Genomic DNA, 8,149 nt, shown 5'->3' with positions numbered 1-8,149 from the left:
CAACCATATAACATGTAGCCTTTCCAGATGGGCTTCTTTCACTTAGTAATATGCATTTAAGCTTCTTCCATGTCTTTTCATGGCTTGCTAGCTCATTTCTTTTTAGTGCTGAGTAACATTCCACTGTCTGGATGCGTCACAGTTTATTTATTTATTTATCCACCTACTGAAGGACATCTTGGTTGTTTCCAAGTTTTGGTCGTTATGACTAAAGCTGCTATAAACATCCATGTGCAGGTATTTGTGTGGACATGTTTTCAGCTCTTTTGGATAAATACCAAGGAGTTTGATCACCAGATCCCATGAGAAGAGTTTGGTTTCATGAGAAACAGTCAAACTGTCTTCCAAAGTGGCAGCACCTTCTGCATTTCCCACCAGCACTGAATGAGCGTTCCTGTGGCTCCACAGCCTCACCAGCATTTGGTGTTGTCAGTGTTCTGGACTTTGGCCTTTCTAATAGGTATGTAGTGGTATCTCATTGTTGTTTTAATTTGCCTTGCCCTGATGATGTATAATGTGGAGCAACTTTTCATATGCTTATGTGCTCTCTGTATATCTTCTTTGGTGAGGTGTCTGTGAAGGTTTCTGGCCCATTTTTACATTGGGTTGTGTGTTTTCTTATTGTTGAGTTTTAAGAGTTCTTTGTATATTTTGGGTAACAGTCCATTATCAGATGTGTCTCTTGCAAATGTCTTCTCCCAGTCTATGGCTTGTCTTCTCATTTTCTTAACAGTGTCTTTCACAGAGCAGAAGTTTTTCATACTAATGAAGTCCAGCTTATAGATTATTTCATTCATACGGATCCCATTTTTTGGTACCTAATAACTCATTGCCCAACCAAGGGTCACCTAGAATTTTTTCCTGTTTCCTTCTCAAAGTTTCTTAGCTTTGCATTTTACACTTAGGTCTATGATCCTGTTTGAGTTAATTTTTGTGAAAGGTGTAAGGTTTGTGTTCGGGTTGATGTTTGGGCATAGGATGAAGACAGTGATGAAGATGATGATGATGATGATGATATAACAGTGATGCTGTGACGCCGCTGCTGTGGCTGATGACGGTGATGTTAGCAACTGTAGCAGATGCTGTCAATGGCCCACCCTATCTCCATGGTCCACCCTGGAGCTTGGCTGCTGACGGCTTCCTGCACTTCTGAAGCCTCAGGGTTTCTCTGGCCACAGGTGGAGTATTCTGAACCCAAGCATAGAGACAGAGCAGAAGTGCTGGGGAGTTAAGACGTCCTCCTTTACCCTCCCCAGGGGCAGCCTCAGTCAACGACAGACAGGAGTTGGGAGGTCAAGACCCCTTGGCCCTTTGTGGGGCAATGTTGAGTTATGTCCTACATGGTCTCTAAGCAGGTCCCTGGTCACAGGGGGGCCACTCTATCACACCTTGTATTCATTTACCTTCTTCACTGCCTTGCTCTCCACTCCCTCCCCTCCTGGACCACCTCCCCTAAACTGCTTGCACCAAAACCCTTGCCTCAGGCTCTCTGTTTGGGGTACCCTAAACTAGGAAAAACCAAATGCTTGTCCAGTGCGGGGGGCTGCAGACCTGTGAGGAGGTTATTACTACGCTCATTTACAGTTGAGGAGACTGGGGCTCAGGGGGGTTGAATGGTTCAGCTGGAGTCACACAGCTGGTGGGCGCTGGCCCGGGATCCAACGCAGCCCGCTCACCTCTGCAGTCTGGGCTCGTGCTAAGTCATGAACGGACGCTCGAGTGAGAAGTGGGCACATGGTCCACCCCTCTGACTAACAGAGAAACAGGCCTTGATGGGGGGCCAGGGTGGCCAAGGTCACAAAGCAAATCAGAGCACCACTAGGACAACAGAATCCTTTTCTTTTCAGCGGCCAGCCTGGTCCTGCTGGGACAGAGATCCAGGCGTGTGAAATCAAGAATGTGCAACTGGTGGTGAGTGTGTCATTCATCCATCCCTTCATTCACAGGGTGTGTGCTAGTGTGTATAAGTGTGTGTGCATGTGTGTTTAAGTGTGTGTCTCTGTGGGAGTTTGAGCTTGTGTGAGAATGTGGGCCTGTATAAGCGTGTGTCTGTGCGAGTGCGTACATCTGCAAGCGTGGGTGCCTCTTCCATAGTGCGGCATAAAGGCACACACCTCGGCCCTTGCCCTCGTGGGGTCTGTGCTATGAGGAGTCAGACAAGTGTCCAGGCAGGGCCAACACAGGGCTCAGTGATGTGCTGGGAGAAGTTCGGGACAGTGGGGCTGGGACAAGGGGCCTGCTGCCTGCCTGAATGGTCAGGAGGGGCCTGGAAGAAGGGGGAGCCCAGCCAGGTCCTGAAACGTGAGTAGTCTGGGTGACCTGTTGGGTGGGGCTGCCGTGCCCCTCTGGGCTGGCCGGTGGAGGGTAGAGGGAAAATGAGTTTCTCTCTTCTCTTCTTGGCTGTGCTTTGACTTGCTTTGTGACCTTGGCCATGTCCTTCCCCCACTGTGGTCTCAACATCCCCAGTAATAAGGCGTGAGCCGGACCAGAGGTGCCCTCTGACACTGACCCTGGCAGGGAAGAAGCAGTTCCTGGCACGGGAACGGCCTTCTCCGCACCTGCTCTGGCCCGGCCACGCTGAGCATCTTTCCCGGGGGGAGCCTTGCAAACAGGGGGGACCCCAGGATGGGGCCAAGCTGTGGGCAGATGAGCTGGCATCTGGCCTGGTCCCCCCAGACTCACAGTGATGGGCTCACAGCTGGCAACAGCCTTTCAAGGGGACACTGTGATGCCTTGTCAGGTGGCTGGTGAGCCCTTTCTGAATCCTGGTCCAACAAGGCGATGATAAAATATGCCTTCTCAGGGCAGGGAGGCCCCAACAGCCCATTATGGGAGACGTTACCTTGTTTGAATTTAGAAATGAGGTCGTGGGGTGACATGTCAATGCAGTCTCTGTTTGCTGCTGGGGCCAGCGGCCTCCTCGTTCACGTGGAGACACAGAATGCAAAGTTTACATTTGCTCTTAGGATGTTTGAGACCCTCAGCTGATGTCTGGAAAGACGCAGGAGCTGAGGGCTTCCTGCAGCACCGGGTTTGCCTGAAGCCAGGCTGAGATACTTGTCTGAAATCTGGGAAATGATAAAAAGGAAACATACTGTCTCCCAAGCACCCCCCCTTTTTTTTTTAAAAAAACAAGAATTGTTTTTATTGTTTCTTTCAAATCTACATGGGGTAAATAAATGGCTGACATTTTTGACAAAGAGATGTAAAACAAACTGTAAAGAAGTACGAAATAAAAGAATTTCTCCACAGCAGATAAAAGCAAACGAATATAAGAAAAGGATGCTGTAATCTAGAGATTGATGCTACGGCAAGATTTTAACATGATGTAAATTGTTATATAATATGAAATTTTAAAAAATATTGCCAGCATTGGATAAAAGAAAACATTCCAGTATAATTTCTTCATAAGCTAAAGGAATGTGTTTATTAGATCTTAGCAAGAAATGGCTGAGAAATAATTAAATTGATTGACATTTTAATTTACTAAAAGAAGTTAAGAATAAGATTATACGTAAAAAGTACTTAGCGTTTTTTGTCAACTATATATATATTTTTTACATCTTTATTGGAGTATAATTGCTTTACAATGGTGTGTTACTTTCTGCTTTATAACAAAGTGAATCAGTCACACATATACATATGTTCCCATATCTCTTCCCTCTTGCGTCTCCCTCCCTCCCACCCTCCCTATCCCACCCCACCAGGCGGTCACAGAGCATGGAGCTGATCTCCCTGTGCTATGCGGCTGCCAAGCCCCTTATTTTTAATCCTCACAGTAACTCCAGTGGGTGAGGGGTGGGGTGGAGAATGTCCACTTGCAAAGGGCTGGCTCACTGGGTGGGGCTGATTATCTGGGTGAAATTAGAGTAGGTCAGAGACATCAACACTGGCTGAGACGCCTGACTGCACCAACTTGCTTAGCTGGGCCCATCTCGCATCTTAACCAGGTTCTTACATCAGACCAGAATGCCACCGAATTTGCTTATAATAAGAAATACCTATTGTTGGGTCAGTGATCAGCCCGATTCTCCTCCTAAGCAGACCTTGCCGCGGAAGACAAGCCAGCGGGTGGCTTGTGGAGCGCAGAGTCACACAAGGGAAATTTCTTAGTTGATGCAAATGCTTGCTGACATCAGCCCGAGGAAATACCCATAATGCTCCCATTCAGCAAGTTGTGTCTTAAAAGGTTTACGTTTTATCACATTTAATCATTTCAGCCACAGGGCCTTTTGCACGTGTCAAGGTCAGACCTTCCTATCACAATCATACTTTTACATTTATGCCTTTGACAATGTGATTAATGTCTCACTCCTCCCCAGACTGTGCCTTTACGAGGCTGAGATCTCTGTGGTCTTGTTCACGGCTGTATCCTCAGGCCCAGCATAGAGTCCGGCATAGGGTAGAGGCCCCGCTGCTCTCTTGTTGGACGCGCTCGGGAAGGTCCACGTGCCCTCGGCTGCCGAGGCTTTATGGAGCCCAACGCCTTCTCCTTAGGTTCTGAGGAGTTTTCTCTCCACCCTCCATCCCTTCTTCTATAAAGAGCTTTGTTAAATTGCAAAGAGGCAATTTAATCTTTGTCCTGAGAAAGGCTTGTTCAGAAATCATATTCTTTTCTTTGTTAAGCCTGATGGGTTTATTTCACTTATAATGTGAAGTATCAAAGTTGTCATTCTGGAAAGTTTCAAGGCAGGGAGCAGGTGGGGGAATGAAATGGCTTTTCAAGGATATCAGGAAAGGCTGAGGGAGAAGGTGAAGCATTGTAGTGGATTGGAGTTGGGCTCCAGAGCGAGACGGCCTGGGTTCACATCCAAGCTTTGCTACTTACTCGTTGTGTGACTTTGGACAAGTGGCTCAACCTCTCTGTGCTTCAGTCTCATCCATGAAATGGAAATAATAATTGTATCTGTTTCCTGGGGTTGTTATGAAGACTAAACAGGTTAAGGCACATAAAGTGCTTAAGTGCAGAAGAAACATTATGTGTTAGCTGTTATTTTTGTATCATTAGAGTATCCCCCTCCTCCCTCTCATGATCACCCATAGCAGCATTATTAGAGCTCGTAACAGGAATGAGGAACATGGCCATTACATGATCTGTCAGTTAGGAGCATTTTGCTGCTGCTAACAAACATCTAAAATAATAGTGGCTTAAGATGAGAATTTATTTACCTCTCTGGTTTGAAAGTAGCTTGTGATGGCAGCTCTGTGGTGTTAGTTAAGACCCAGGTATTATTCTTGTTATTTTGGTTTTTGTTTTTGTGGTTTTGCTTCTCCATCTTTAGCGTGTGGTTTCCATACCTAGGTTTGCCTCATGGTCAAATATGGCTGCTGAAACTCCGGACATCAACTCTGTGTTCCAGGGAGGAAGAAAGGGACTGGGAGTGTAAGAAGAACTGCTGATGACTCTCACTGTTCTTATATAGGCCAAGGTTGCCCTACTGTAAGCCCCCATGACTCTGCCAGGAGATTCACTCTCAGCTCAGGAACAGGAGCTGAAAACAGGAAGTACCCTCAAGCAGTCCTCAGAGATAAACAAGAGCTGGCGGATAAATACCTCAGCTTCTTCGCCTCCTGGTGGGATAAGTCTGAGAGGTGTGTTCTGCACCATTTCCCCGAAGGTCCCAGCAGCACCGAGTCGTTGCCCACAGCAGTGACTGCCCATCCGTGTGCTCTGCACCGTTCCTCCCTTTCTCCGACTCACCTCCCCATGGCGCTACTCTGAAAAAATCCATTACGCTTGCATCCTTGACTCAGAGTCAGCTTGTGAGGGAACCCAGTCAATGACAGGGGACAGGGCAGAAGGGGCACCCCCGGCTGTCTGTCCACCTCTTAAGGAGCCCCTCCTCCCACAGCTCCAGTAAGCATCCACGCTCATTTCATTGTGCTCGAGCTGCAAGGGCAGCAGGGACCCGTAGGCCATTAGCTGGGATCTGTTGCTCAGGAAGGAGGTGGGGAGCGTGGCCATGGGGCGGCAGCCGGCACTCTCTGCCGCCGTGAAAGAAGGAAGAATTATGGAAAGTTTCCGCCTTCCTCTGGGACCAGATCTGACAAGGACCCGTCAAGTCTCTTGGACACTTCCTGAGAAATGAATTCATTTATTTCATTCCACCAATGTTGGCTGAAACCTACTGAGTGCTCGGCTCTGGAATGCCATCGAGAAGAAGACACGGTTCTCACTGGTGTGAGGTGATACCTCCACTTAGAATGGGCATCGTCAGAAAATCTACAAACAACAAATACCGGAGAGGGTGTGGAGAAAAGGGAACCCTCCTGCACTGTTGGTGGGAATGTAAATTGATACAGCCACTATGGAGAACAGTATGGAGGTTCCTTAAAAAACTAAAAATAGAACTACCATATGACCCAGCAATCCCACTACTGGGCATATACCCAGAGAAAACCATAATTCAAAAGACACATGCAGCCCAATATTCATTGCAGCACTATTTACAATAGCCAGGACATGGAAGCAACCTAAATGCCCAACGACAGACGAATGGATAAAGAAGATGTGGTATATTGGAATATTACTCAGCCATAAGAAGGAAGGAAATTGGGTCATTTGTAGAGACGTGGATGGACCTAGAGACTGTCATACAGAGTGAAGTAGGTCAGAAAGAGAAAAACAAATATCGTATATTAACGCATATATGTGGAACCTAGAAAAATGGTACAGATGAACTGGTTTGCAGGGCAGAAATAGAGACACCGATGTAGAGAACAAATGTATGGACACCAAAGGGGGAAGGAGGCGGAAGTGGGGTGGTGTGATGAATGGGGAGGTTGGGATTGACATGTACACATTAATATGTGTAAAATGGATAACTAATAAGAACCTGCTGTATAAAAAAATAAATAAAATTAAATTAAAAAAAGATGACACGGTTCTCAATCTCACGGGGTCTGCTGGCGCCATGGGGACAGCTGTGGCCAGAAGCAGAGAACGGGGCCAGTGGTGGGAGACAAGGCCGGCAGGGGCCTGGCCCAGCTGCCCAAACCCCTAACCCCTGGGTGGGAGCGACACGGAGCACATGTCGAGGGAGGCTGGGTTATTCTTCCACAAGGGTAAAGACGAAGAGCCCAGTTCTCCAGGGTTCAAAGCCACATGTACATCTCGGTTGGGAGGGGGCTCTGCTCATGGGGACGAGGTCAGTGCAGAGCCACCATCTTGAATGTGGCTGTTCAAAGAAACGTGGCCAGAGAAAAGAGCTCGCGGGGATCGCCCAGCATCATTTAAGTGATCCTGGGACACTGCTGCTCACCACTCAGGGGCCAGATGTGGTCACACGGTCCCACCCAACCTCGAGGCAGTCAGGAAGCGGAGTGGGTCGGAAGTATTTGGAGAACAGCATGGTGGCTGCCATCCACGGGGATCAGTTTGGTGCCTTCCTTTGGAGGCGCCCTACTACGTGTTTGCATACACTTATGTGCGTACCCAGGGCTTCCCTCATTCAGCGTGTGTAACTCTGTTTCGTGCCTTTAAAGGCTGCAGGGGATGTCACCGTTTGGACACCCCATAGTTTATTTTATCAGCCACCTACGGAGGGACTTTTAGGATGTCAGTCTTTGGTATTGTGGACAGTCCCACAGTGGATGTCCTTGCCTGTCTCTTTAGTGCACGCATCTCAGAAAAATGGAGGTGCTGGGTGCTGGCTTGTGCATTTAAATTTCCACAAATACTGAAAAATCATCCACCAGGTGATTATCAGTATACACTCCCATTGGTAGCATATAGCAATTCCCCACATATTTGCCAAAAAGCGATGTAATACAGTTTGAATTTACTTTTAATCTCATTGGATATCCCCCCCCCTTTTTTTTTTTTTTGCGGTACGCGGGCCTCTCACTGCTGTGGCCTCTCCCGTGGCGGAGCACGGGCTCCGGACGCGCAGGCTCAGCGGCCATGGCTCACGGGCCCAGCCGCTCCGCGGCACGTGGGATCTTCCCGGACCGGGACACGAACCCGCGTCCCCTGCATCGGCAGACGGACTCTCAACCACTGCGCCACCACGGAAGCCCTGGATATCCCCTTTTAATGTTTTAAATTAAAATTTTAAAAGTTACTTTTAAAAAATGTAAACAGCGGAGAAGTGCGCATGGAGCGGAAATCAGAAGCCCCCTCTTTGTTTTTCTTACTTCTCACCTCATG

At 48.0% G+C, this 8,149-nt stretch overlaps 1 long non-coding RNA gene across 1 annotated transcript; it reads left to right on the top strand.

Moving 5' to 3' along the window:
* Nucleotides 1–298: 298 nt before the first annotated feature.
* Nucleotides 299–6,842, top strand: LOC117197656 (uncharacterized). Its single transcript, XR_004478397.2, has 4 exons — nt 299–460; nt 978–1,178; nt 1,848–1,911; nt 5,303–6,842. It is a non-coding gene; the product is annotated as an uncharacterized LOC117197656 (long non-coding RNA).
* The last annotated feature ends 1,307 nt before the right edge of the window (nt 6,843–8,149 follow it).

This window comes from Orcinus orca, chromosome 16, assembly GCF_937001465.1.
Source record: "Orcinus orca chromosome 16, mOrcOrc1.1, whole genome shotgun sequence".
Lineage (NCBI taxonomy): Eukaryota > Metazoa > Chordata > Mammalia > Artiodactyla > Delphinidae > Orcinus > Orcinus orca.
This window is presented reverse-complemented; position numbering and strand designations above follow the sequence as displayed.